The sequence below is a fragment of the Lontra canadensis genome, unplaced genomic scaffold, assembly GCF_010015895.1.
Source record: "Lontra canadensis isolate GAN:19392208 unplaced genomic scaffold, GSC_riverotter_1.0 scaffold105, whole genome shotgun sequence".
In the NCBI taxonomy this organism is placed as follows: domain Eukaryota; kingdom Metazoa; phylum Chordata; class Mammalia; order Carnivora; family Mustelidae; genus Lontra; species Lontra canadensis.
The window spans coordinates 5,535,406-5,562,349 of NW_022631099.1; the positions used below are offsets into that span (position 1 = coordinate 5,535,406).

Below are 26,944 nucleotides of genomic sequence, written 5' to 3' on the forward strand. Positions count from 1 at the left end.
TCACTTTGATAGGTGTGTGTGTGTACACACACACACACACACACACACACACACACATATATATGTGTGTGTGTGTGTGGTATTAAAATGGAAACATTTCACTTTGATAGGTGTGTGTGTGTACACACACACACACACACACACACACACATATATATATGTGTGTGTGTGTATATATATATCAGACTGTAATGCTGTCTTAGTTCAGGCTGCTATAACAAAATACCACAGACTTGGTGGCTTATAAACAACAGGAATTTATTCCTCATAGTTCTCGTGGGCAGAAGTTGAGATCAGGTACCAGCATGGTCAAGTTCTGGTGCAAGCCCTCGGGTTGCAGGTGGCCTTTTTTTTGTTGTATCCTCATATGTTGAGGAGGAGAGAGAGCTCTCAGAGGTCCCCTCTGTGAGGACACTAATCCTCTTCAGGAGAGCTCCACCATCTTGACCTAATCATCTCCCAAGGCCCTGCCTCCTGATACTCTTATATCAGGAGTTAGAGTTTCAGCATGAATTTTGTGGTGGACACAAACATTTAGTCCATAGCAAATACTAATCTCTAAAAGTATGGTTGTGAGCTATCCATGATGATTATTTGTTTACAATGACATTATGCTATTTTTTTTTAGATTTAAAAAAAAATATTTATTTGACAGAAGGAGATCACAAGTAGGCAGAGAGGCAGACAGAGAGAAAGGGGGAAGCAGGCTCTCCACTGAGTAGAGAGCCAGATTCGGGGCTCGATCCCAGGACGCTGGGATCATGATCTGAACTGAAAGCAGAGGCTCAACCCACTGAGCCACCCAGGCACCCTGACAGTATGTTATCTTTATAAGCAGAAGAAAATTATGACTCCTTGAACAAACAAAAGAGTAATAGCTAAGTGTTTGTATGACAGAAATAATAAAGTGAAATCGTATCAACTAATTTCTTAGAGTTTTTAGGGAAAGTGAGGGAAACAGTCCCTTAAGATAGAATTTGCAGGGGCGCCTGGTTTATAGTATCGTACCAGTGTTAGTGTCCTGGTTCCGTTCAGTGTACTAGGCTGATATAAGATGTTAACATCAGGAGAAGCTTGGTGAGGGGCATATAGAAACAACTATTCTTGCAACTTTTCTATAAGTCTAAAATTAGCTGAAACTAAAGAAAGAAAACTTTGACAAGATTCGTCACCAAATTTTTCTGTGTCCCCCCTATCTCATTTTCTTTTCAGTAAAAAGCCATCGCAGGTTAGAGAAACAATTTGGTCCTGGGTAGAAACTGGGTTAAGCTTAGGCAGCAAGCTTGGAGTTCAGTCCCCCTTTCTGGGAAAATGAGAATGGTGGCTTGCCACAATGTTGCCTTGGGGTCATTTTGTGATGTGTTGAATTTCCCAGACCTTTCTAAAGCTATGCTGATCAGAGATTTTTCTGAAATTTTTATGAGACCAAGTGGGCAGAAAATTAGTGCAAGAAACTGCATTTAAGGAAAAACAAAAATCCAAACCAGACTTACACAGATTAATGGGTCCAAAGCTATCAATTATTACCCTGGCATTCTCTGAGGATATTGCCTCACTGTTTGTTGCTAAGACCAAAATGGGCTTGAAAATTGGTGTCCACCCAGGCAGAGATGACCAAACCCAAGGGGTCCTCTGGAAGCATATGTAGATGAAAGTCTCTCTTCGGTCATGAGGAAGCAGCCAAGCTTTAAAACTTGTAAATAGCTTGTAAATAGAAAAGTCATAAAAGCTAGAGGTTTATAACGTGTTCAAATGAAGAATGTTGCAAACGGTAGCAGACTGGGAGTCTGCATGGAGTCTGGGAGGATTTGGACTCTGTCAGAGTCCAGATTGGTCCATCCACAGGATGGAAGATGCCCCGCTGGCCTGGCACAGACATTTTGGTTGTTGCAGAGCTGGGCTTGCTATACCTATGCGGGTTGAAAACCTTCTTTAGAAGCTCTACATTTTTACCTGATTAGGGATAGCCTGGTTTAGGGATTCTGTTTCCCAGATGTCCGGATGTAGTGAAAGGACAGCTCCATGTAAGTGACAGAACAGAAAGGCTCCTGAAAAGCTGTGCCCTCTCTAAAAATGAGGGGGAAGATCTAGTGTGTCTCCATTGAGGTTGGTTGATATTAAACCAGTTCTGGCCTACCTGATTAAGAATCTCATAATCTCAGTGAACTAAAAAAAAAAAAAAAATTGTATTTCTGAACTTAGAAAGTTGGAGACTAGACCATTTTCAGTCAGCAAGTGTTTTGTGAGCATGCCATTGGGTACCAGGCACTGAGTTAGGCCCTGAGAATATAGTGATGATCAAGAGAGTCATGGTCCCTGCCCACATGGAGCTCACAGACCAGGAGACTGCACCTCTGAGTCTGAACCAACCCACCCACCTCCCTCATTCACGTGGCTTGGTTTACACCAAGACAAACGTTTGCCCTTATATAATCCTAGAATTTAAAAACCTCTTTATGCATACTTTATTATTTTAATTTCCTTCCAACAGTGCTTAAAAGGTGTTTTCATGTATACTTCAACATTTCACTTATATAACTTTGAATTAGTATTTGGTGACTTTATTTTATTTTATTTTTTTTTAATATTTTATTTATTTATTTGACAGAGAGAGATCATAAGTAGACAGAGAGGCAGGCAGAGAGAGAGAGGGAAGCAGGCTCCCTGCTGAGCAGAGAGCCCGATGCGGGACTCGATCCCAGGACCCTGAGATCATGACCTGAGCCGAAGGCAGCGGCTTAACCCACTGAGCCACCCAGGCGCCCCATGTATTTGGTGACTTTAATCAGAAAACACCATTTCCCTTCTCTGGACCACTCCTCCCATGTTTTGATGTTGAAGACGCTTTGGGAAGGCTTTGTGGGTTTGCTCAGTGCTTATGGCAGTCAGAAATATGTTTACCAAGGCATCGTGAGCTCAGAGAGGTGCAGCTTGGCCACCTGGCAGTGTCCAGAGGGAGCCAGCTCTTCTCAGCAGCATAGACATTTCTCCCTTCCTGAATTTAATTGCTCAGATCAGATTCCAAGTTGAACCTCAAAGCAATGAACCAGCTAGAGTGATGCTAACTAACTTGATTCCACAACACTGTTAATAATGTCTTGCCTGGTGCTCCTTCCAGAGGCTCTGGGTTTTCTTGAGTAGAGACTTGTCCTCATCATCTGAGTTGGTAAAATACTAATGAGTATGAATTTTTAGTTATTCTATTTAAAAAGTGCAGTAGATAAGTGATAAATAGCAGTTCTCATTTACCAGAGAAATCAAGGATAAGCTATTGGTTGACAATTAATTTGGAAGTCTCACCTCCACTAACCTGGTAGAGTACATAAATGGTCTTTTTTTTTTTTTTTCAAAGTACTTTTTGCGGAACAAAGTCTACATTCATCAGCAGAGCTTTCCACCATCTGATCCTGATCCCTTTCCAGACACAAATTTTCCAACCCACCGCTACATAACTTCTATTATGCCCTAGTAAGCTATGTGTACCTCGTACTTTTGCATGACCAAGCTTTCTCTGCCCTTTTCTGCCTTCAAGTCCCAGATCATCCAGTTCCTGCCCCCCTTACCATGAAGCCAACCTTTGATCTTCCTATGGCATTATTTTGAGAGAGATACTAGATGCCCCCACTTTTTTTTTTTTTAACAAATGAGGAAACTGGGGCACAAAATCTTAAGAATTTTGACCAAAGCAACAAAGTGGTTGACTTGGGATTTAAGATGCAAGCAAGTATCTTATACATGAAAGAGTCTTGGTCAGAGATTTCAACTTCGACTTTAACGAATTTCGTTCGTTAGTTGTGCTACAAAAGAGCAAAGGTATGATTTGTTAAAAGAATTTTGAATAGTACAAGTTATAATTTATCATTATACCTGCTACTGTCTGCATTCTATGTTGAATCTCCTTTATGATAATAGATTAAATGTAGAAGTAAAGGGTAAGGAAGAATTGAAGATTACTTTGAGGGTTTCTTACTTAAAATACCAGAGAAAGGATTGGGCCTGTTATGGTAGGAAGGTTATCAAAGGGCTTCTGGATAAAGTTAGGAAAAGACTTTGAAAAAGACAGGGAAATGGGGGTGTTAAATTGAGACCAACTTGGCAATTTAAAGTAGAAGAATTTCCTCTTCTGGGCTGTTCTGTCATTTTCATTTGATTCTTAATAACTTCTGTTTCTTTGATGAGGTTTTCTATTTTTTAATTTGTCTCAGGAGAATTTATGTTTGCTTATTGAAGCATTTTTATGATGGCTGCTTTAAAGTCCTCTGTAAGCTAATTCCAACATCAGATTCATCTTGGTTTTGGTGTCGGTTGGTTATCTTTTCTCATTCAAGTTGTGATTTACATGATTCTTGGTATAATGGGTGATTTTCGGTTCTCTTATAAGTGATATATATATATATATAATATATATATTATATATATTATATATATATATAATATATTATGTGATTTAATCTTTTCGTTCACCAGTCATGCTATTAAGGTTTATTAGCACACAGGTTGGGATCTACTTTTGTGGGTTTTGGTCCCACTGACAGTTTCTTTTTAGAGCCTTTTTTCTTTTTTTTTACTATTTTGGTTTGCTTGGTTTATCTCACTGGTCCCTGCGGGTGCTGATGGAGGGAGTTTCCCCAGGCCATGCTGTCTGGTGCCTCTAGGTGGGGGTAGGGAGTCTCTATCCTGCTGGGTTGAACAGTAACTCCTGGGGCCCTGCTGGGATGGTGATTCCCCAGACTGTTTTATTGTCAGTGGGCTCCTGATTTATCTTTGTTGGTGCTGCCAGCAGAACTCCCATTCTCTAATGGGAAAGGATGAGCTGACCTGGATTGCCTTCTGTTCCTAGGTTGGGGCTTGGGAAACAGTGGGTCTTGGCCACCTTCTTCGGTTGGACTGGGGGAGGGCGGCGGTCATAAGGTGCTTTGTTGCTGTCTTGATCCTCCAGTCCTGGGGTCACTGTTGGCCTTCCTCTTTCCATCTTTCAGACTTCTCCTTTGGTTGCCCCTCATGTTATTTCCAGGGTTTTTAGTTGTACTTAGCAAGGAGTTTGGGGGGAGAAACCATTTACTTCATCTTGTCTTAACTGTGATGGTGTTCTATTTAACCATTTGGTTTTGGATTGTTCAGTGGTTTTAAAGAGTGAATTCTGCAGACATCATGACAGAGGGGGGTGGCTTCCAACAGCCTGGAAATCTGAAAGGCTTCCTTACCACACAGACCCACAGGCCTGGGCCTGGTTGGCTGCCCAGCACAGGCTGTTACTCATCTGTCTTCCGCTTGCTTGGCTGGTGATGTCAGTTCTTTTTGTCTGCTTTAAAAGCAGACATTTCTTATTGTTGTTGTTCTTATGCTCACTGAATAATGCAATAGTTTGTCACACTTCTAGCATGATTAAAACAGATAAACTATTGCCTTTGTGGAGCCTTTCCTTAGCCTATCATTTTGGTTGATTTTTATCTCTCTTTTGGCAAAGATTTTGTATTAAATTCAGCCATGCAGTTGTATCTAATTGTGATCTAACTATGAGATACTTAATTTTTGTGTGAACATTTCTGTTTCAGAGCTTCAAAACAATGGCCAAGTTTTTTCATAAATTAGTGTGAGAATTTTTTTGACATTTCCCACTTGTGAATGTGGAATTTGAGGTCATCTCAGTTCTTCACAGCAAAATGTGCCTTAAAAAAAAATATCAGAGTGGGAAGTCCTTTATATTACAAGCCACGGATCCCTTTGTATAGTTTACCATAATAGTTTTGCACAAATAATTTCAGGTTAAAATTGCATACTATTTATTCCCACCCATTTCCTTTATTGGCTGTGACACACAGGAATTACGCCCATTGCTTGACTAACCTTTCTGACCTTTTGTTACTTGGCTATAAATTGACTTGGGTCTTTTGCAAAAACACTGTCGGGGGGAAAAATCTTTTTGTTAGAACCCAGCCAATTCCTGGTTCAGTGCAGAACAGTTTGTTCTCCTGAAGAAATGAGCCAGTTCAGTGAGCAGAAAAACATAGCCATAAACTGGCATCGCCAAAAACTGCAAAAGCGATTGCCCATGATCATTCCACAGAGCAGGGAACTTTGTAAAAGAATGAGGCTTTGGGGAGAAGAATGTAGTTCTGAGTTGCATGACATCTAAGTAAATGTAATGGGCATGTTAGAGTTGTAACTTTGGGGGGGCTTCTTTTTCTGAGCTCTGGCAGTCACCGGCATTCGAACATTTTCAGTGGGAATGTCGGATTCTCCCTTTGGCTGCTCTCTGAGTCGCAGACTGCCTTTGGAGCACGTAAGCCCTGCATTTGAGTTGATCTTCCACTAGGTCTAGGTTGAAAGCTGCTTCTAACCACACAAACATTTCCTGAGTGACTGCTTTGTCAGTCTGCGTCCTGAATCCATTGCCCAAGGAAGACATTTTATAGTGAGCTAGCGAGTTACACGAAAATGGTGAAAAACAGAGACCGCGTGGCAGCTGCGGTAACAAAACTGTACAAGCCACGAAGTCATTACCTGACAGACTTTGCCTCATTTGAGTGCCATTTGTAGGTTGTCTAGAAGTTTGCCACGTAGACAAGAGGAGAAGGGTACGGTGGGCAACGAGAGAGAGTGCGTGTAAGGTTGAACAGTGACAAGACAGCGTGGGTGTCCACGTACTGTGAGTAGAATTGCTTGGATACAAAGTATGAGGAGGGAAAGGAGTGGTGGACCGTGGAACTGAGGAGGGACAGGGATCAGATAGTGTGTGTCTCAAATGCCACGGGACGCACCTTGGAGGTTTATACTATAAGCCGGGGTGGCCGTGTCAGGGCGTGAAGCGGGGGCGGTCCTGGCAAGTTGGAATGGGAAACTGGGGGTTTGCAAGGAAGCATGAGCTCAGGAAGAGCGGGTTGGACCAGACTGAGAAAGGACCAGGACCCCAGGCTGAGTGGGTGGACTCTGGCCTGTGGGGCATCACAGAAGGTGATGAGAACTGTGTTTTGGAAACGCAAATGTGAGGGCACCTGGGTGGCTCAGTCAGTGAACTGTCTGTCTGCAGCTCAGGTCATGATCCCAAGGTTCTGGGATGGAGTCCCACACTGGGCTCCTTGCTCGGCAGGGTGCCTGCTTCTCCCGCTGCCTACCACTCCCCCTGCTTGTGTGTCTTTCTCTGACAAACAGTAAAATCGAAAGAAAGAAAAGAAATGAAAGACCAGTGTGGTTGTGATGCAGCAGCCCATATGGGATGAGGTGTGTACGCACAGGTCATGTATGTCACCGCAACAGTCCATGTGTTAGAGGAGAGGGATGGTGCTTAGAAACCATGCGGAGGAGCCACGTTGGGGACTGGGAAGTGCGGGGAGCACAGAAGAAAGCAGGAACGCCGAGACTTCTGCTGAACTCTCTACATGCCTGGCAAGGACACCTTCACATATACTACCTTGTCTCGTTTCCCTAGTGAACTTTGCCCTGTATACACTGATACTCCCATTTTATAAAAGAGAAAACTGAGGTTCAAGAGTTTAAATTTTACTTCACTAAGACCCAAGTCACCTGCTCTAGGAAGTTGCCGAGTCTGGGTTGGAACTCAGGTTTATCTGACTCTGACCATACTGCCCTGCCAGCTTTGCTCTGAGCCCCCAATGTTAGCCAAGTCTCAGAATGCTTACATCCTCTCTATAAGAGCTATACCTAGAAATAATAGCTCTACGCAGACTTTAGTAGTAATGATACAATTCATATTTTGAAAGCCCACTTTTCTTTTTCTTCTTAACCTGTCCTCCCATGAAAATATCAGATACATGATTTTATTCCTTAAAATCTCACCATTTTGGAAGAATTGGTATGGGGGAAGGCCCAGCCAAATTGGCAAAAAATATGAATAACTGAATATCCTAAAAGAAATGTAATTTTATAATGTTTAACTGAGTGTGTATGTATAACAACTCATATTAGAATAATAAACTATGGCTTCAGTAATTAGAGAAATTTTTAGGACTAACATAAAGCCAATATGGTAATTTTTAGTAAATGTATGCTTTTAAAAGTTTCAGAAAACATTTTTTCAGGGAACCACACTCTAGCTGAAGGACAGGTTTACTAAGTAAAAACCATCCTCAGTCAAGTCCCAGGGAGAAGGAATGATTCTGGCTGTGAAATACTGATTCTACAATCATGAGGCCTGGATCCAAGGGTTAAGACCTGGGAGGCAGATGGGAAAGAACCAAAAAACAAACCTAGCCTAGTCCGTGTCAGAACAGTGTTCTTGGTTAATGGATCAGCCCCTAGTTAGTTACCAGAGGGAAACACTGTCCCATTTGGGGCTGGAGCCTCAGCCCAACATCAGAGACGATAATTACGGAGTGTCGAGTGTCGCAAGCTGTTTCTTCAGCATCTCATTTCACCCTTTTTTTTTTTTTTTTGCTTCTCAAAGTGGAACCAGAAATAAAGAATGCTGTTGAGGTAGAAAAACGCTCAAGATGTGGGGAAAAGTATCTAAATGTGACGCTACGTCTGTATCATGCATTTGTGGCATCACTAGCAAAAGAAAATTGCTGGCTTTTTAAAGAAAAAATTAATATCTAATGTGACGGAGCTGTAGAAGTGTAGCGTGCTCCGCTGCCAGAAGGGCTTATACATAGCACAGGGAAAGCAACCTCCTTTCCTCCAGCGGCTGCCGCGCAGCAGAGCCTAGCGGGAGAGACGCTTAGGGAAGCGGGTGTGCTCTCGCCGGGCTGTAAATTCACACCGCTGGGCCGCGGCGCTTCCTTCGGCTCCTCGCCTTAGCTCTCCCGGCTTCCTCCACACGTCTAGGACCTGTGCCTGGCGCGTAAGGAAGTGCTGGAGACGCAGAACCCAAAACACAGCCCCTGACCGTCTAGCCTAGTGCCGCAGACGGACGGGCGGCTCCTGCTCGCGCGGAGCGAGAGGCTGTGGGACCGTGGCTGGGGCCTCTGGCCAGACGGCAAGGCCCACGGTGTATGAACAAAGACACTCGGTTGCCTCCAGGCATCTCACTTTCCTCCACCGTGAAAAGAGAACACCCACACTGTTCGCAGGTGTCCCATGGCGCCGGGAAAAGCGAATGTGCTGACCTATGTGACGCCTGAGCCAGAACTGGCACCCTGTGGGCCTTTTGTGAACATTTCCTTCCTCTGGCTCTTTCCTTTCCGCAGACCCCCAGACCAGTTCGACGACTTCACTGTCCCCTTGGTGAACTCTGTCAGTCTCTCTTTACCTCTCTCTCTCCCCCTCTCTCCTCCAGGTTCTCCCATCTGCACTGCTCCCTTCTCCTCTTCCTCTCCTCGTCTCCCGGGAGTGGGTAGCCCAGTTGCTTTTGCCTTGTCTGAGCAGCAGCAGCTCAAGGGGGAGAGTGCGGGGGGTGGGGGGGCGGGTGGCCGGTGAAGGCGTAGCTGACATTGCGGTCGTAGCCACATCACACACCAGCGTTTCTCCTCATCCAGGTGCTCTCACGTCCTCTTCTGTGGGTCTTCGCCTCTTGCTCCAGGCTCCTGAAAGGAGAGAAGAGTGAGGATTTGCCCTTACGAAGTTGCCTCCATCTAGAATCCTTTCTCTCCTCCTGCAGACATTCTACTCCCAGCCAGGGTCCTGCTAGGCGTCCTTCAAAGGGACCCCATCATGGGATCATGTTTGGCTCCATTGATCCGAATGTTGTCAGAGTCTGTACCTGGGGGAACTGATGAGAGGACACTGGGGACATCTGCTCCCCTTCCTGCTCCCCTTCCTACTCTCCAGCCCCCACGTGCAGCCAGGCCCTAGTGGCTGCCCAGCTTCATCGAAGGCAGAGGTTCTCGGCAGGGCACAGCCGGCAATGTCTGCAGGCCTTTGTGATGGTCACAGTGAGGGGCCAGGTGGGAGGTGCTGTGGGCATCTAGTGGGTAAACGTCAGAGACATGCTAACTATCCTACAATATACAGGACAGCCCCCTGAGACAATGACCTGGTCTAAGATGTCAGTACCAAGGTGAGAAACCCTGATCTAAGGGATCTCCCAGCGAGTTTCTTTTCTTTTTTTTAAAGATAGATAGATTTATTTATTTATTTATTTGAGAGAGAGAGAGAGAGAGAGAGAGTGTGTACATGCCTGGGAGCATGAGCAGAGGGAGGGGCAGAGCGAGAAGGAGAAGCAGGCTCCCAGCTGAGCAGCGAGCCTGATGCGGGGCTCCATCCCAGGACCCCTGGGATCCTGACCTGAGCCGAAGGCAGATGCTTAACTGACTGAGCCTCCCAGGTGTCCCACCATACGAGTCCTTGTGCTTGTCTGTCTCTACGTCTGTGCCTCAAGAGCCCCTCTTCCCAGTAGGTGGCCTTACCTCTCTGAAGTTTTTCTTCATCCCCGCCCCAGTCAGAGTTGGTCCTCGCCTAGAGGTTTCCAGACTACCTAAGTCCGTTCATTGCGGCACGTGACCACCCTTTTCTGAAAGGCCCCCGCAGTGTTGCTTACTCTTTCTCTTTCAAGGGCAGTAAGAGCTTGGTCATAATGACGGTGAACATCTAAACTCCAGTTTATAAAATGATAATATTTCAAGGCCCCAAATCCTTTGCCCTAGAAAAGTCCGTGACACAAGCTGGAATGGACACCGGACTTGGCGCTATAGGAGATTCAGTCTTATACCCAACTATGACCTTCCAGCTCTGCGACAGTGGACATAACTTTCCTGAGCTTCAGCTTCCACACAGGCAAGATCAAGGTAACGCCCATTTCCTAAGGTTTTTTGAGGCTGTGAGGAGATGTTAGTACAGAGTCTGGTACACAGTAGTCAGTCAAATGTGGGTTGAAACTGAAAAATGAATCCAGGGTCCCCGATGTGACCCTGAAAACAGAATTGTTTCCCATTGCCCTGATAGCACCAACCTTAACTCCAGGTGGTACCTTGCCATTACACCGATGAGAATGAGAAGCCCTACTGGCTCTGGGCCAGTAGCCCAGCCTTTTCATTATAGAAGTACTGAAGTGTTGAAATTTTTACCTATTTCCACTGAGTCACTGGCTTCTGACTCCCTACTGTTTGATAAGGAGATATTTCTCTCTCTTGGAACACTGGGGTCCTAGAACCATACCCTGAAGGTTAGGAGATCATCCACACCTGAGGTAAGCAGGTCAGCTGCCTGTAAGGAGGCTCCTGAGGCATGAGAGGGACGCTGCATCCATCCATTCACTCCCACGGCTTTCTGGTACATGGAGACCAGCACAGAGGAAGTAGCAGTACATTTTGTTCAGACATTGTATTACTTTTACCTTTTTCCACAGTACTAAGAGATTAGTGACAATTGATCCCACGTGCAAAGGCAGTTTTCGTAATCTAGGGCTAGGGTTGTAAAAACCATCTAAATACCCAAACAGTAGAAATACCATCTAGTAGTTGCCCAGAGGATTTCAACCTTACTTCTTCTATGTGTGGCCTTATCTCTAGAAGAGAGAAAGAAGCCAGCGCATGTCAAAGAAAGAACTGATTCCATCCTCAACAATGGCTATGAATGTCGTAAGGCCTGCAGAAATGCCATAGGCCATTTATCAGTGGTTAAATGATCTAGAAATATTACCTGAGTGGGTTACGAGTCAGAGGCTGGGGGATGGATGGTATGTGATCCGCTGAGCGACGTCAGCAGGGCTCACGCAGCTAAGAGTAGCTCATGGTGGCTCATCCTTGCACAACATGCTTTCTTTGGTTTCCTCCGAATCCTGGGGCACTTTAAAACACTGTCTTGTACTGTTCACTCTTACGGGATGTTGGCGTCTGTGTTCTTGCCACCCAGATGTGCCGTGGGTAAGAGCATAGCTTTGGAATCAGCAAGACCCAGATTGGAATCCCAGCTGTTGCCTGTTGCTTGTGTGACCTGAGCGAAGTTACTTAGCTATCTTTGATTTCTCAACTTGGTAAACTGATCGATGATACTCAGCTCATAGGGTTGTTGTGAGGATTAAGTTAAATAAGGAAATAAACGGAAAGTAGTTGGCACAGTGCCTGGCAGTAATTTTATTTGGTCATTGGTGGTAGTGATGGTGGGGGTGGTGGGGGTGGTTCTCCCTGAGGGCGGCGACATTGAAGATTTGAATTCTCCCATCTCTACCGTATTTCTTAGCATGGAACTGAACATCTCATAGCACTCAAATATTTTTTATTTTAAAAAAGTGACAGAACATGCACCTGTATACAAATACATGCTCAAGGGGGAACATCTGATAATGACAATAACTTTTATTTTATTTTATTTTATTTTTTAAGATTTTTTTAAAAAAATTTATTTGATAGACAGATCACAAGTAGGCAGAGAGGCAGGCAGAGAGAGACAGGAGGAGGAGGCAGGCTCCCCGCTGAGCAGACAACCCGATGCGGGACTCGATCCCAGGACCCTGAGATCATGACCTGAGCCGAAGGCAGAGGCTTTAACACTGAGCCACCCAGGCGCCCTGACAATAACTTTTAATAAAAAGCTCTAGCAGTCATGTTTTAAAATGTTTTTAGCTCATTTTAAAAAAATCTGATACATGAGGAGGAGTCGAAGGTAAGTTGGTCCCTAGTCTTTGCAGTAAGTTAGATCATTTGAATGGAAATCATCTAGACCATTTCCTCTCAGCCCTTTGCCTGGTGAGGATTTACTGGCATGCCCTCTGCCTTTAGAGGATCAATGTAAAAAATGGCTGTTTGAGTGTGTTTTGTGTTATCTTTCCAAATGTAGCCTGCCTCCTCACCATTACCTGTTTCCTCTTACAAAGAATTCTGAAACATGTTTCTCCTTGAGTTTACCTCCAAGAGACTTTGTCTCTGTGTAAGAGTGAATGTCCATCTTTGTTAAATAACAAAGTGCTCAAAATGCATTTCTGTGTTGCCTTTGATACTAGGGATCTCCAGGTCAAATACAGTGACAGGTGAGACGTGGAGAACATTGTAATCGTCCCCGTCCTCCCCCCCACCCCAGCACCTCTTTTACTTCCCCACTCCCTTCTGTGGCAAAGAGACAATATTTGTTTTTGTCTTCCAGTAGAGAGGGATCAGTCCCGCCCTTAGCTCCAGGAGTAGGTTTTGACCACGTAAAACCCAGTCAGGTAGCCCCTTGTATGTTGCTATAGTGATTAACCCAGTGGCGGTCAGTGCCAAAGCTCAGTGCTAGGCAGGTGACCAAGTTCAGGTCATCAGAATGTTTGCTGAGGATTTGGTAAAAAGGCTCCTCAGTGTTTGGAGAGGACTTCCCAAAGCCAGTCCTCTCTGTGTCCTTCTGGATGGTGTGGGACATGATGCCTGGGACAGCCATAGCCGTCTTGCCCTCATTAGGGAAGCTACTCCTAGGATGCAGCTAACACAGTAGAGAGAAAGAAAACAGGCCTTTGTTTTCACTGGAGAACAATGGAACCAAACCCAACCTCTAGACTTTCCAGTACATGTGCCATTAAAACCTCTTCATGATATAAGCTGTTTGAGTTGGTGGATTTCATTACTTATACCTTAATCCAAATGGCACTTGGTAGATAAATTTCCTTTAATTTTGTATATATTAGTGATTCTAATCTGTGGACCAAGACACTACCTTGGAGGAAGGGGAGCAGGGGTTAGAGTGCTCCGTTTCGGGAAAGCATGAATTGCTTATGTGTTTCTGCAAATTAAGAAAATGTCTTGCATATATATTAATATTTTTCAAATTTATCTGAAGATTTTGAATAATGAAATACAAAGTTAGGAAAACTACTTAATGTATAGGTTTCTATTGTGTTTTCACACTGGACAGAGGTTAAGCATCATGTAAATTTCTGCAAAAATGTTTGTTGGTGGAGAAGGCATTGCTTAAGTGTTTCCCTCCTTCCTCCCTCCTTTCTTTCTCTAGTTCCTTCTCTGAATCCTTTATCACCCTTTATCTCCTTCTATCGAGTCTTGCTATCTCAACCTTTCTTAGAAATAGTTGAGATATAAATTCTTTTTTTTTTTTTTTTTTTTTTGAGAGTGGCACTGGCTTTATTGTCTTCAGCGGTGAGATATAAATTCTAATTAATCCAATTTAGATGTCTACACTAAGTTTCAGCTCAGCTTTCCAGGCCCTGCACCTGTCTGCTCTACACACAGGCGAACAAATGCTGGGTACTGGAGTGCTTTAGTATCAAGGGAACTGAGCTGAAGTTCAGTCTCAGGCAACAAAATGGGTCTTGGATGGGAATGCTTATAATTATGTCCCCCAGCCTTTTTTGCTAGTAACGCAATACACTGCAGGTTAAGTCCTGTAACCAGTGTGTTTAATAAAGATGCCCACTGTGTACGTATCATTGCTGAGGCTGAGTGGTCCTGCGAAAAGCCCTTACCTCAGATCTTGCAGTTCTTTGAAAAGACAAATATACACTGGACACTATAGGAGCCAGGGCTATTTTTATAGAAGAAAATATCAGTGAATCATTCTGGATCCTCCTTAGAATCACTGTACCAGAAGAGCACTCTGGAACCTCGCATTTGATAACTGTCAGTCACTGCTATTATGAAATATCCTTTTTGCTGTTGCTCAGATGTGCTTTTCTTTACCTTCTTTATTTTGCCACGGATTCTTGACCAGGAATTGTTAGCTTTTTTTTTCTTTTTGAGCAATATACATTGGTTTTTTGACATGGAACCAAAATTTTGACGCCCTTCCCAGCCCATCTGCACACAGGTACACACAGAGAATTTGTTGCAAGTAGAACATTGTTATATTCCTAACTACAACTCTTTCATGGAAAAGAGGCTGCTATTGGCCCGGGATGGAAGTGAGCTAGCTGAACTCTATTAATTTCTTTCCTATTAAATAAAGTACAGCTGAATGCAAGGGAGAGAGACGCAACATAAGGACAACCTTGAACTGTCTCTTAATTTGTTCAAAACCAAACAAAACAAAACTGACCAACTCTGGTTTTTCATGTCAGCAGTGACGTAGGCTTGCTGAGCTCCCCAGTATTGGCCTGGCCCGGTGTGCTACTTCTAGAAGGCCAGGCTGAGACCGCCAGCTGGCTGTGGAGCCCTTATTCTAAGACTGTGCTGCCACTTTCTTGTGACACTGGAGTCAGAACCAAAAGGGGCTTGCTGCCAGTAACCTGAAGGGCTGTATTCAAGCACTGACCTATTTTTACACTGTAATCGGTTTGGGTTTCTCTCTTCCCTCGTGACGCAGTACTCGCTCATTCTTTTGAGAGCTCGAGAAGCCAGTTCTCTGGTACTTCTTTGGCTTGGTTGTTTTTCGGTTTGACTAGGTCACTTTTAGCTGGGAGGTAGGGGTTGCTCTGTGAGGGTGGAATGATAGAAACCATGAGCCAGGTGAGGATGGTAGCTTATGAGGAAGAACGGAACAAGGTGAGTGATAGGGGAAGGTATTTGGGATCATGGGACCAGGGCTCTGCTCTTTACCTCCTAATCGTGCGTATGGACAAATGACTTTACTCATCAAGTTTGGCTTCAGCTCCTTCTGTGCTGAGTGATGGAGGCACATTGATAAGATACGGCCCTTGCGGGGCACCTGGGTGGCTCAGTTGGTTGAGCGTCTCTTTTCGGCTCGGGTCGTGGTCCCGGAGTCCTGGGATCGAGTCCCGCATGGGGGGGGGTCCTTGCTCAGGGGGGAGCCTGCTGTTCCCCTCTGCCTGCCTCTCCCCCTGCTTGTGCTCTCTCTGTCAAATAAATAACATCTTAAAAAAAAAAAAAAAGATATGGCCCTTGCCTCAGCCCCCAGGCTCATGGGCGAGGGAGCCAGTTCCACAGTTACAGCACAGCGTCCCCAGTACCACAAGGGAGATGCAAGGGAGATGGGCTTGGGCAAGGCTGCTGGCTTGTTGGGCAGGAGCTTCCCAGCCAGGTAGGCCCCTCACCTCCCAGGCCTCTCCACCCTGGCCCGCTTGCATCTCCATCAGGCCAGTGCCCAGTCTGCATCATTTTTGTTTGTTTGTTGCTGCTTAGGTGTGGGCTTTGTATAATTCGTAGAGGTCAGCTTGTTCAGGCGCATTTCTCACTCCAGCATTTCTCCTCTAGGAGACCTTTGCAATAGGAGGAAGAGCATGTTACATGGCTCTGTCCTCCCGGTGGTGACTTGCCTGGGAGATGTCTTCTCACCCTTTAAGACCTGCTCCCACAGGTATAAGTTCTACTCTCATGTCCTGAGGAACACTCAGATAGTTCTCTGGTGTTTCCACTGACTTTCTCCTGACCTCCCTTAGCACTTACAGCTTTGAGGGTTTGCTTTACACCTGTATCTACTTACACCAGTGTGTCTCTGTCTCCCCCACTGGGCTGTGAATCTTGGACACAAGGCCTGTGTTTTCTTCATCTAGGATATACTGGCTGCTTTGCAGAAATGAGTCACATGAATAAAGTGTGTGTGTCATGTAAATGAAGTTCCTACCCAGCACCAAGGGGACTGAAGCCATGGAGAGGACCTCAAAACGTTCTTGAGTGATTTCCAGACTTTTTGAGCTGGTATAATATGCTTTGTACTTAAAAATTAAGGAAGGGATATGCAGAAAGTCTGGGAGCATATAGCGTAGGAGGACGTAAAAAGTGGTCTCTTGGCATTCATGAGACGGAGAGAGATTGGCAAGGCAGGACCCTGGACACCATGACAACTCAGGGGCACACGCTGGAAGAGCGTTCCCTAACTTCTTTATTTCACATCGTCTTGAGTGCAGGGCAAGGTTCACATGATCTGGTAGAAAGCATTGCCGTGCCTCGTAATGAAATGCTTATGTGCCAGCTGATGTATCAAATTCTGAATTAGTTCAAAAGTTGATTGGGAGATAACCGTGATTAATGTTCATAGAAGCTGAGGCTGCTTGTCTCAGAGCCTTCTTGGTTCCCAGCGGGACAGTTCCACAGTAGGCGCAGGAGAAAAATGGAGGTGGCAATGAAACGAACACGAGCTCTCGCCTGGTGTCAGTTTCTCTTGGCTCTTTCCTGGTTTGGACCTTGTATTTTGAGAAGTACTGTTGTATGTCAAGAATCCCCCTTGATAGAGAGACAGTTATGTACACCAGAGGGTGCTGTGTTTCAATTCTAAGGTTGTATGTTTGAAGATTAACCAGTTGAGGATTTACCCTCAACCAAAGATTGTTGGAGACCTAAACATACCCCACCCATTTGCCACTTTCTTAGGATAATTAAAGGCATTTGGTTGGAAGTAGCCACACCACAGACATTCTGGCTTGGCTTTACTGTATACTGCTAGTTCTTAGCTGCTAAGTTCTTTCTTTAAAATTAGACTTTTCTTCTGCTGCAGCTTAAAGTCCATTTTCAGTGTTGGGTGTTTTTTGGGTTTTTGTTGTTGTTTTTTGTTTTTTTTTTTTTTTTTTTTTTTTGGTGGAAATGGAGACCATCTGGTCACCATCATCTGTGTAATAACAATGATTGAAGATGGCTTTTAAGTCACCCTCCGGCCTTCTCTCTTGTCTAGGCAGCATTGTCTCTGTTCCTGTAGCCATTCCCCATAAATCTCATTTTCCAACCCTTTAATCATTTTGGTGGCTTTCTGTGGAAACGACATCAAAGGTTCAGTTTCAGTGCCTCTGTTCTGGTGGGATCTGGGCTGTCAGCTAATGGATACAGAATGTGGTGGTTTTAACCATCCAGTTTCTGTAGCTAGTCCCCACATTTCCAAGCCATTCAGGATCTGCTAACCCTTAGGGGGCTGGTTTACTACCTCTTAATTGTGACACACTTTATAAATATTATTAAGGTGCTGATTTAACTTAAAACACAGCTTGTGACTAATTCTAGCCTTTTGTCCCCCTAGCCTAGTTTATTGCATTTAAGATAATTTCTGAGCTGTCTGATTATTAAGTGGGTGTGTTATCTCTTGTTGGAGGATAATCTGAATTTTGTTGTGTGTCTTTCATTCATGTATTCACTCAACATCTGTGAATGCCCACAGAGTGTCAGGCCTTGCGCTACAGATCGAAGACCCAAAGATGAACAAAACCTCTTCCCTAAGTTCAAGGATAGCTCAAAGATTTTTCTAGAGGAAATATCAGACACATGCTAAAAAAAGACAGAGAGAGAATATAAAGTAAAAAGTACACTTAAGTGCAGTAGAAATTTAGAAAATTTAGAAAAGCTTCACTAAAGATGCCCTATTTGAAATGGGTCTGAGCATGTATTAGTCTTCAGGGATAAGGGAGTTAGAGAAGTCTCAAGGGAGGGGGCTCTAGTATATGTGAAGGCAAGGAGGCTGGAGTGTCAGGGTGCAGTGAACCTAGGGGTACCCATGCATGAACTTGAGTGGCTGAAGAGGCAGGTAGATGCCAAACTGAAAAACTGCCCATACCAAGCCCACAAGTATCCAACAGAAATACAATCTGAGCTGCGTATGTCATTTTAAAATTCTAAAATAAAAGTAAGGGACGCCTAGGTGGCTCAGTCGGTTAAGCATTTGCCTTTGGTTCAGGTCATGATCCCAGGGTCCTGGGATTGAGTCCTGTAAAGGGCTCCTTGCTCAGCAGGGAGACTGCTTCCCTCTGCCTGCAGCTCCCCCTGCTTGTGCACGCTCGCTCTCTCTCTGACAAATAAATAAATAAGATCTTTTTTAAAAAATTAAAAAATAAAATAAGAAATGAGCTATCAAGCCTTGAAAAGACACGAAGGAAACTTAAATGCATGTTACTAAGTGAAAGCCGTTCCAAAAAGGCTAATATTATATTAGTCCAACCATATGATATTCTGAAGAAGGCAAAACTGCAGAGACAATAACAAGGTTAGTGGTTGTCAGCAGTTAGGGGGAGGGAAAGATAGATAGGTGGAGCACAGAGGGTTTTTAGGACAATAAAATGATTCTGTGCGATGCTGTAATGGTAGATAGATACATGCCACTATACGTGTTTGCAAACCCGTAGAATATCCAGCGTCAGGGATGAATTATAATGTGAACTCTGGACTCTGGGTGGCGATGGGTCTGTGCAGGTTCATCCGTTGTAAGAGATACACCACTTTGGTGGGGGATGTTGTTAATGGGAAAGGTTATGCATGCGTGAGAGTAGGAGTGATTTGGGGAAAAATCTGCTGAATCTTGCTGTGCAACTAAAGCTTTTCTCTCAAAAAATCTTTTAAAAATAAAAAACAGGGGCCTGGGTGGCTCAGTTGGTTAAACATCCAGCTCTTTTTTGGCTCACGTCATGATGTCAGGGTCGTGAGATCGAGTCCCGCGTGCGGCTTTGCGCTCAGCGGGGAGGCTGCTCTGCTTCCCCCTCTCCCTCTGCTCCCTGCACCCCACTTGTGTGCACTTGAACACGTGTGAACTTTCTCAAATCTTTTAAAAAATAAACAACAAGTCAAATTAATTTTAGCATATTTTTATTTAACTCAATTTTTAAAATAAATACTAATAGTTTGGGGTATCTGGGTGGCTCAGTCGATTAAGCCTCTGCCTTCAGCTCTGGTGGTGATCTCAGAGTCCTGGGACCAAGCCCTGTCGGGGTCCCTGCTCAGAAGGGAGTCTGCTTCTCCTTCTCTCTCTGCCCCACCTCCCCACTTGTGCTCGCTCGCTCTCAAATAAAATCTTTTAAAAAATGTTAGTGGTTCAACACATAATTAATATAAAGGTTACTAACGAGATACTTCACATCACTTTTTTTGGTACTAAGCCTTTGAAATCTAGTCTGAGTTTGACAATTAATAGTGCATCTTAATTTGGACTGGTCACATTTCAAGTACTTAATAGGCATATGTAGCTAGTGGCTGCTGTATTGGACAGAGCAGCGGGTCTTGAAGATTGAAACTTGAGCTTGCCTGATTAAAAAAATACCTCAAGGGACGCCTGGGTGGCTCAGTTGGTTAAGCGGCTGCCTTCGGCTCAGGTCATGATCCCAGCGTCCTGGGATCGAGTCCCACATCAGGCTCCTTGCTCGGCAGGGAGCCTGCTTCTCCCTCTGCTTCTGCCTGCCTCTCTGTCTGCCTGTGCTCGCTTACTCTCTCTCCCTCTGTCTCTGACAAAAAAAAAAAAACAAACAAACAAACAAAAAAAACAAAAAAACCTCAATTTTCAACCATACTGCTTTCCTGCTCCCTAAGTGCTGTAGTAATAAACACAAAAGGAAGGGAGCTTACAGACTATCATTTAATCCCACGGTGTCACCTCTTGCTCTCCACACTGCCTGGTGGCCCAAGTTCAGAGCATTGAGATTAGCACTGTCTAATAGAAATATAATACAAGCCACGTGTGTGGTTTAAAATGTTTTAGGAACCACATTGAAAAAGTAAAAAGAAATAAAAATTAATTTTAAGAATGTATTGAACCCAGTGTATCCAAAATATTGTTTCAACATGTGCTTAATATTAAAAATTATTGATGATGACATATAGACCAATGGAATAGAAAGCCCAGAAATAAACCCTCATGCATACAGTCAAACAATTTTTTACAAGAATGCCAAGGCCATTTAATAGGAAAAGGGACAGTGTTTTCAACAAACGGTGCTGGGAAGATTGAATATCCACATGTAAAAGAATGATGGTGGACCCTTTCCTTACAACATATACAAAAATTAATTTAAAATGGGTCAGAAGCCTAAAGGTAAGAGCTGAAACTGTAGAAGTCTTAGAAGAAACCATAGAGGAAAAACTTTATGACATGGATTTGGCAGTGATTTCTTGGATATATTACCAAAAGCACAAGGAATAAAAGAAGAAATAGGTAAGTTGTGCTACATCAAAATGAAAAACTTGCTGGTGATTCACAGACCTGTACCCCTGGGGCTAATAATACATTATATGTTAATTAAAAAAAAAAAAAAGAGAAAAACTTCTCCGGTTCAAAGGACATGTTCAACAGAGTGGAAGTCAGCCCTTGGAGTGGAAGAAAATATTTGTGAATTATAACCCCTGACAAGGGGTTAATATCCAGAATATAGAAAGAACTCCTACAACTCAACAACAACAAAAACAAAACCTGTTAAGAATGGGCAAAGGAGGGGCGCCTGGGTGGCTCAGTGGGTTAAGCCGCTGCCTTCGGCTCAGGTCATGATCTCGGGGTCCTGGGATCGAGTCCCGCATCGGGCTCTCTGCTCAGCAGGGAGCCTGCTTCCCTCTCTCTCTCTCTGCCTGCCTCTCTGTCTACTGTGATCTCTCTCTGTCAAATAAATAAATAAAATCTTTAAAAAAAAAAAAGAATGGGCAAAGGACTTGAATAGACATTTCTGCAAAGAAGTTATGTACATGGCCAGAAAGCACATGAAAAGATGCCCAGCATCACTGATCATTGGAGGAATGCGAATCAAAAACGCAAGCTACTACTTTATACCCATTAGGATGGCTACTCTATATATGGAGAGAAAGAGAGAGAGAGCGCGCGAGCACACGCATGCAGCTGCTGTGGAAAACAGTATGGTAGTTACTAAAAAAGTTGAACGTAGAATTACCTTATGACCCAGCAATTCCACTTCTGGGTATATGCCCAAAAGAATTGAAAGCCAGGACTCAAAGAGCTCTTTGTATACCCATGTTCATAGCAGCACTAGTCACAATAGTCAGAGGATGGAAGCAACTCAAATGTCCATGGGCGGATGAATGGATAAATGGAATGGATAAATATATATACAAGGGAATATTATTCAACCTTACAAGGGAATTCTGACAGATGGATGAATCTCGAAGATGTTATGCTAAGTAAAATAAGCCAATAACTAAAGGACGAATACTTTGCGATTCTACTTATATGAGGTCCCTACAGTAGTCAGATTCTTAGAGATAACAGGATGGCGGCTTCCAGGGGTTACAGGGAGGGGAATGAGAGTTAGTCTTTACTGGAAACAGAATTTCTGTTTTGTAAGATGAAAAGAGTTCTGGAGGTGGATGGTGGTGATGGTTACATCACGATGGGAATGTGATTAATGCCACTGTACACTTAAAAATCATTAAGATGGTAAATTTCACATTATGTGTACTTTACCACAGTATTTTTAAAAATTCCCTCGCCTTCCAAAAAAAGACGTAATTACTGCTGAGACCATCCATGAACATTTCAAATGGGAAAAGAGATGAAGAAAAGAGCCATGAGTAAAGGGACTAAGGAAAATAAGAAGCTATCAAAAACTGTAAGTATAATGATTCAAAAAGATAGTTTAAAGGTGATTTAAAAGATACTAGATCAGCTGCTTTAAATTTGTTCTGTCACTGCTTTAAATATAGAACCCTGTTGTATTTAAAAAACTATCAGTGAGATAGTTTACATTCCTTTTCTTACTAAGTCTTCAAGTCCAGCGTGTCTTACATGTGTAATCCATCTCAATGTGGACAGCCCACAGCCAATGTGCTGACTAGCCACATGTGGCTAGTGACTATGGTACCAAGCAGCAGAGATGTGTAGAATCTTCTGACTGGACACAAGAAGCCAGCAGACATTCTTTTTTTTTTTTTTTTTTTTTTTTAAAATATGGAACGCTTCACGAATTTGCGTGTCATCCTTGCGCAGGGGCCATGCTAATCTTCTCTGTATCGTTCCAATTTTAGTATATGTGCTGCCGAAGCGAGCACGCCAGCAGACATTCTTAAAACCAAGAAGTGACCTGAATAGACTTGTTTTTAAGGATGTTGGACAGAAGGGGAGGGACAACTAAGGGCTGGAAGCTAGGAAGGTTGTTTTGGACTCCCAGCCAGTGCAGACAGGGGACTGAATTACAGTAAAAGACACAAGGATGATGCCAGTAGCCACTGTTCATTGTGCTCTCGCTGGGTGTAAGGCATAATGTGCACCCCTTACACCTCTGTCTTTATTACTGCATCAACTCGAAGAGATTGAGGCTATCGCGTCCAGTAACAGAGAAGAAAATGGAAACGCAGAAGACAAAACACCTTGCTTAGGTTACCAAAACTCATAGGTAGCAGAACCAGGACGTAAACCAGGCCCATCTGGCTCAAGAGCTTAAGCCCTTAAGCACTGGGCTGTGTCTTGCAAGGATGTAGACAAGAGGTCTGATCTGAAACATTCCCAGATGTAGAGCATTTGACAGCAGTGGAAGATGGGAGAGTGGAAGACGCCAGAGGGCTGCATAAAGGATGCAGGAGGGGTTTGGATGCAGGTCTCTTGCCTGGAAATCTGGACAGATGGTGAGAAGTAAGGTGAAGATCTAGGCAGTAAAACATGATGGCTGATTTTTTTTTTATTTTGTTTTGTTTCTTTTGAGGGGATTAATGTCAAGGTAAGGGGAGGCAGAGACTAAGTGTATAGTTTTTAAAGACCCAGAGGGACCAGGACTCCTGGGTAGCTCACTCAGCTGAGCCTCCTGACTCTTGATCCCAGCTGAGGTCTTGATCTCAGGCTTGTGAGTTTAAGCCCTGTGTCGGTGCTCCATGCTGGGCGTGGACCTACTTTTAAAAATTTTTTTAAATAAAAAAATAAAGACCTACAGGGACCAGTAGCATTTGGAAGTAATGGATTTGGAGCTTGGCAGGTGGTTTAGAGCTGGCAGGGTGATCTGGATGTCACTTGGGTCCAGGAGATTGCAAGTTACTGGGTAGGGGGTTCGTTGCCTTGTGAAGGGCTTGTAGAGGCGCGGGTCGTAACCTCCTTTGGGTCCTGAATGACTCTGAGTCTGACTGAGAAGTTGGAAAGAGCCACTTGACCGATGACCCTGGTGCAAGTAGTTTGGGCAGAGTGGGAGGAGGGAATGGAGCCTGCAGTGTGCCAAAGACTGACCGAGCAAGGAAGTTGAATAAGCGGGATGGTGGAGGCTGGCTCTGTGGGGGAGGAGAGAGGATGGGAAAGGGCCAATTAAAGGGATGATGTCTATTCTTACGAGAGTTAAGTGGTATTTTAAGTAAAGTCAGATGAAATTTTGTTGTCCAAGATTGTCATAGAAACACCACCACCACCAAACCAACATGTAATATTAAAATAGCCTTTAAACAATGGATAAATGAATATCATTTTTACCAAATTTATGATGGTAGGCACATCACATCAGTTCTCATATATGCCACCAAGAGAAGTTCTTAAAAACTTTTGATTTAGGCTCTGGAAAGCTCATGGAAAGAACATAAATATGCTTACTAGTTTGCATCAGAAGTTACATGTCCTCACACACTCTCCTGAGTGTGTCAGTGTTGAGTGTGCCTATGTGTGTGCTCAGGTACCATAGGAAGAGGGTTGAGGTGGGAATAGGGAGATGTGTGTACGTTATTCCTGGTCTGAAAATAGTTATGAATAAGTAATTGTTGGAGTTTTATGTTTGCACAGTGACGGCCTCTCTTATTTTCATGATTTGTCGTGGGCTTTACCGCTTTATAGACTAGAGAAGGCTCAGGTGCTGGGACCTACCTCTCCTCCTTACTCCTGTGCGACCTCAGCACCCTAAGGTTTCTCAAGATAGCTCCAAGAGCCCACAGAAGGCCCCGAATGTGTGTTCAATCTGACTTTGAGCACCGGTGTGCTGCCAGCCCTCAGGACAATAGCTTGAAAGTGACTGTGACCCTGAGGAGTTCCAGGAAAACGTGGAACTTATCAAATCCTATTGGTTCTTCTGGCTGGATATTGTAAGATTGGAGGTGGATCTATGTGGAACTCCCTGGGTTCTAGGTCACAGGACTGATAAACCCAGTGAATATTATTCAGTCTTATGTGTCAAAGGAAACTGGTAACTTCCAGATGAAATACTACCTTCAAATCATTACTCATCAGGTGAGCATATTAAAACTGTCCTGGGCCTGCTGAGGCAGCATCACAGCCCCATCCCATTCCAGGGGCCAGGCCCCAGGTTCCTGCAGCTCTGCTCTGCTCAGGCCTTGGGGGGCTGCCCTACTCTGGACAAGGGCCCTGGAGATTTTCCAACAGAGAGGGTGAAGGAAAAGTTAACTTAGCTTCCCTCCCTTTTTGACAAGGAAATTGATTTGAGGTTTGACTGTCAAATTCACTTAAAAAATAGGGGAATCTGGAGGACATCAGAAAGGGCTAGGGGACGAGCTTAAACAGAAGATAGTTTGGTGACAAAAGCTGCTGGGTGAAGGCAGCTATGACTGCTATGACTGGTGGCTGTGCTGCTGGCATCATTGGAATGTGGAGAGCTTTAAAAAAAAAAAAATGATGTGTATATCCAAGAGAATTGAAAGCAGGGTCCCAAAAGGTAGAAGCCACCTGAAGCTCATCGACAGGTGACTGGATATAGAAAATGTGGTCTCTACATACAGTGGAATATTATTCAGCCTTAAAGAGGAAGGAGATTCCCCTTCCCCCAGATAAGTAAATAAAATCTTTAGAAAAAGCAAAAAACAACAACAAAAAAAGGAAGGCCATCCTGTCACATGGTACAACAAAGATGATAAACCTTGAGGACATTATTATAAATAGAATAAGCCAGTCACAGAAACACAAATACTGCATAGTTCCACCTATAAGAGGTATTGAAGTAGTCAGACTCTTGGAAACAGAAAATAGGATGGTGGTTGCCAGGGGCTGGCAGAGTGGGGGAAAGGAAGTTGTTCAGTGGTTATAGAGTTTCGATTTTGCAAGATGAAAAGAATTCTGGAGATCTGTCGTGCAACAGTGTCCATAAAGTTGACACTACCATACAGTACACTTAAAAATGATTAAGATGGTAAATTTTACGCTATGTTTTTTACCAAAATTAAAAAAAAAAATAAAACCGAGCCGGCTAAAACAACTGATGTACCTCTTGCCGTTACGCTTAATTGTCACCCTCCCGTGGCCAGCTTCTGTGTGGGAGGTGGTGGGGTTAGAGCAGCAGCTGCCGCCGCAGTCTCTGTGACTTGCTGAGCGCCCACTGTGTACCAGGAGGCACGCTCTAACCCTTCTTACCCTCCGAGTCAGTTCACTGAGCAGCACAGCAGCCCTGGGAGGTAGGCATCACTGTCTCCATTTTCCAGGGAGGAGTCAGATCATGAGGAATGAAATCATTTGCCCGGGAATATGCAGGTCTTGATGGTAGGGGTTTGGGGCAAACCCAGTTCTGTCTGATATTAGACTCTTAACCACATTCTCAACTCCCATTTCTTCATCCATTCATTCAGCAAAAATGGTTACTGTGTGCCAGGCCCTGTGCTGCATGCTAAGGATGCTGTGGGAATAGGCCCCAACCTCACAGAACTCAGAGCCTAGCTGGGGTGAGAGACAGTAAAGCAGCAAACAATGGGACCAAAGACGTAGACGCAGCGACACATTCTGATAAATGGTATGAAAGAAATAGAGGACTGTTATGGACACTCTTCAGCATGGAGGTTGCGGACTGTTTTAGACATTTAAAAGGGTGTTCAGAGAAGGTCTTACAAGGGCTGTGATTCTCAGAGAAGAAAGAGAGGCATGCCACTACCACCAAGGCCCTCTGGAATCTGCAAGGGCCACAAATCTACGATCCCAGAAAACATGGCTGAAATAAAGGAAAAGAAAGTAAAATTCAAAGAAGCAAAGGGGAGGAAAGCCCAAAAAGCCTACAATCTCAGGATTGTAGAATGGCCTATGATGAAAGAATCCCAGTCCTGCCAAATTCCAGCAGTGTTTCCTTGTCCCACCAGCCCACTTCACCTCTCAGGTCCTCAAATTCCTCATCTATATGGGGAGAAAAAGACCAAGAACCTCTAGTTAGATAGATTTCTGGTGGTACTAGTTAGTAGTGGTAGTGGAATAATTACAAAACTGCTTCTGTTTATTTCTCTTCTGATTGGGCTGCATCTTGAATGCTTGTTCAGCTCTGACTGCCACATTTTGAGAGCGCTATGGACGGATTAGAATGCTTCCGAAGAGCAGGTCCCTAGAGAAAGTGTGGAATGAGTTTGGGAGGCTCAACACTGCAAGGCGAGGGCCAGAGTGGGGAATGACCATCTCCAGGGTGTGAAGGCTGATGCGTGGACCCAGAGGTTGACTGTTCACACCGTGGAGAGTGCTCACTTGTTCTGTGTTTCTTCAAAAGGCAGATCTAAAAACCTGGGAATCAGGCCCAATTAAGAAAGGAACTTTGTGATAAATGGTTATCAGTGGTCATGGGCTCCCACACCATGGGCAAACTCAAATGGAGACTGGG

General features: G+C 44.1%; 1 long non-coding RNA gene and 1 other non-coding gene across 2 annotated transcripts in view; one reads left to right on the forward strand and one right to left on the reverse strand.

Annotated features, from left to right (window-relative positions):
* LOC116855633 overlaps positions 1 to 26,944 on the forward strand; it is a 96,140-nt gene that overhangs the window by 49,016 nt on the left and 20,180 nt on the right. The window lies entirely within an intron of this gene.
* On the reverse strand, positions 22,342 to 22,448 carry LOC116855730. The gene has a single exon (XR_004380422.1). It is a non-coding gene; the product is annotated as a U6 spliceosomal RNA (small nuclear RNA).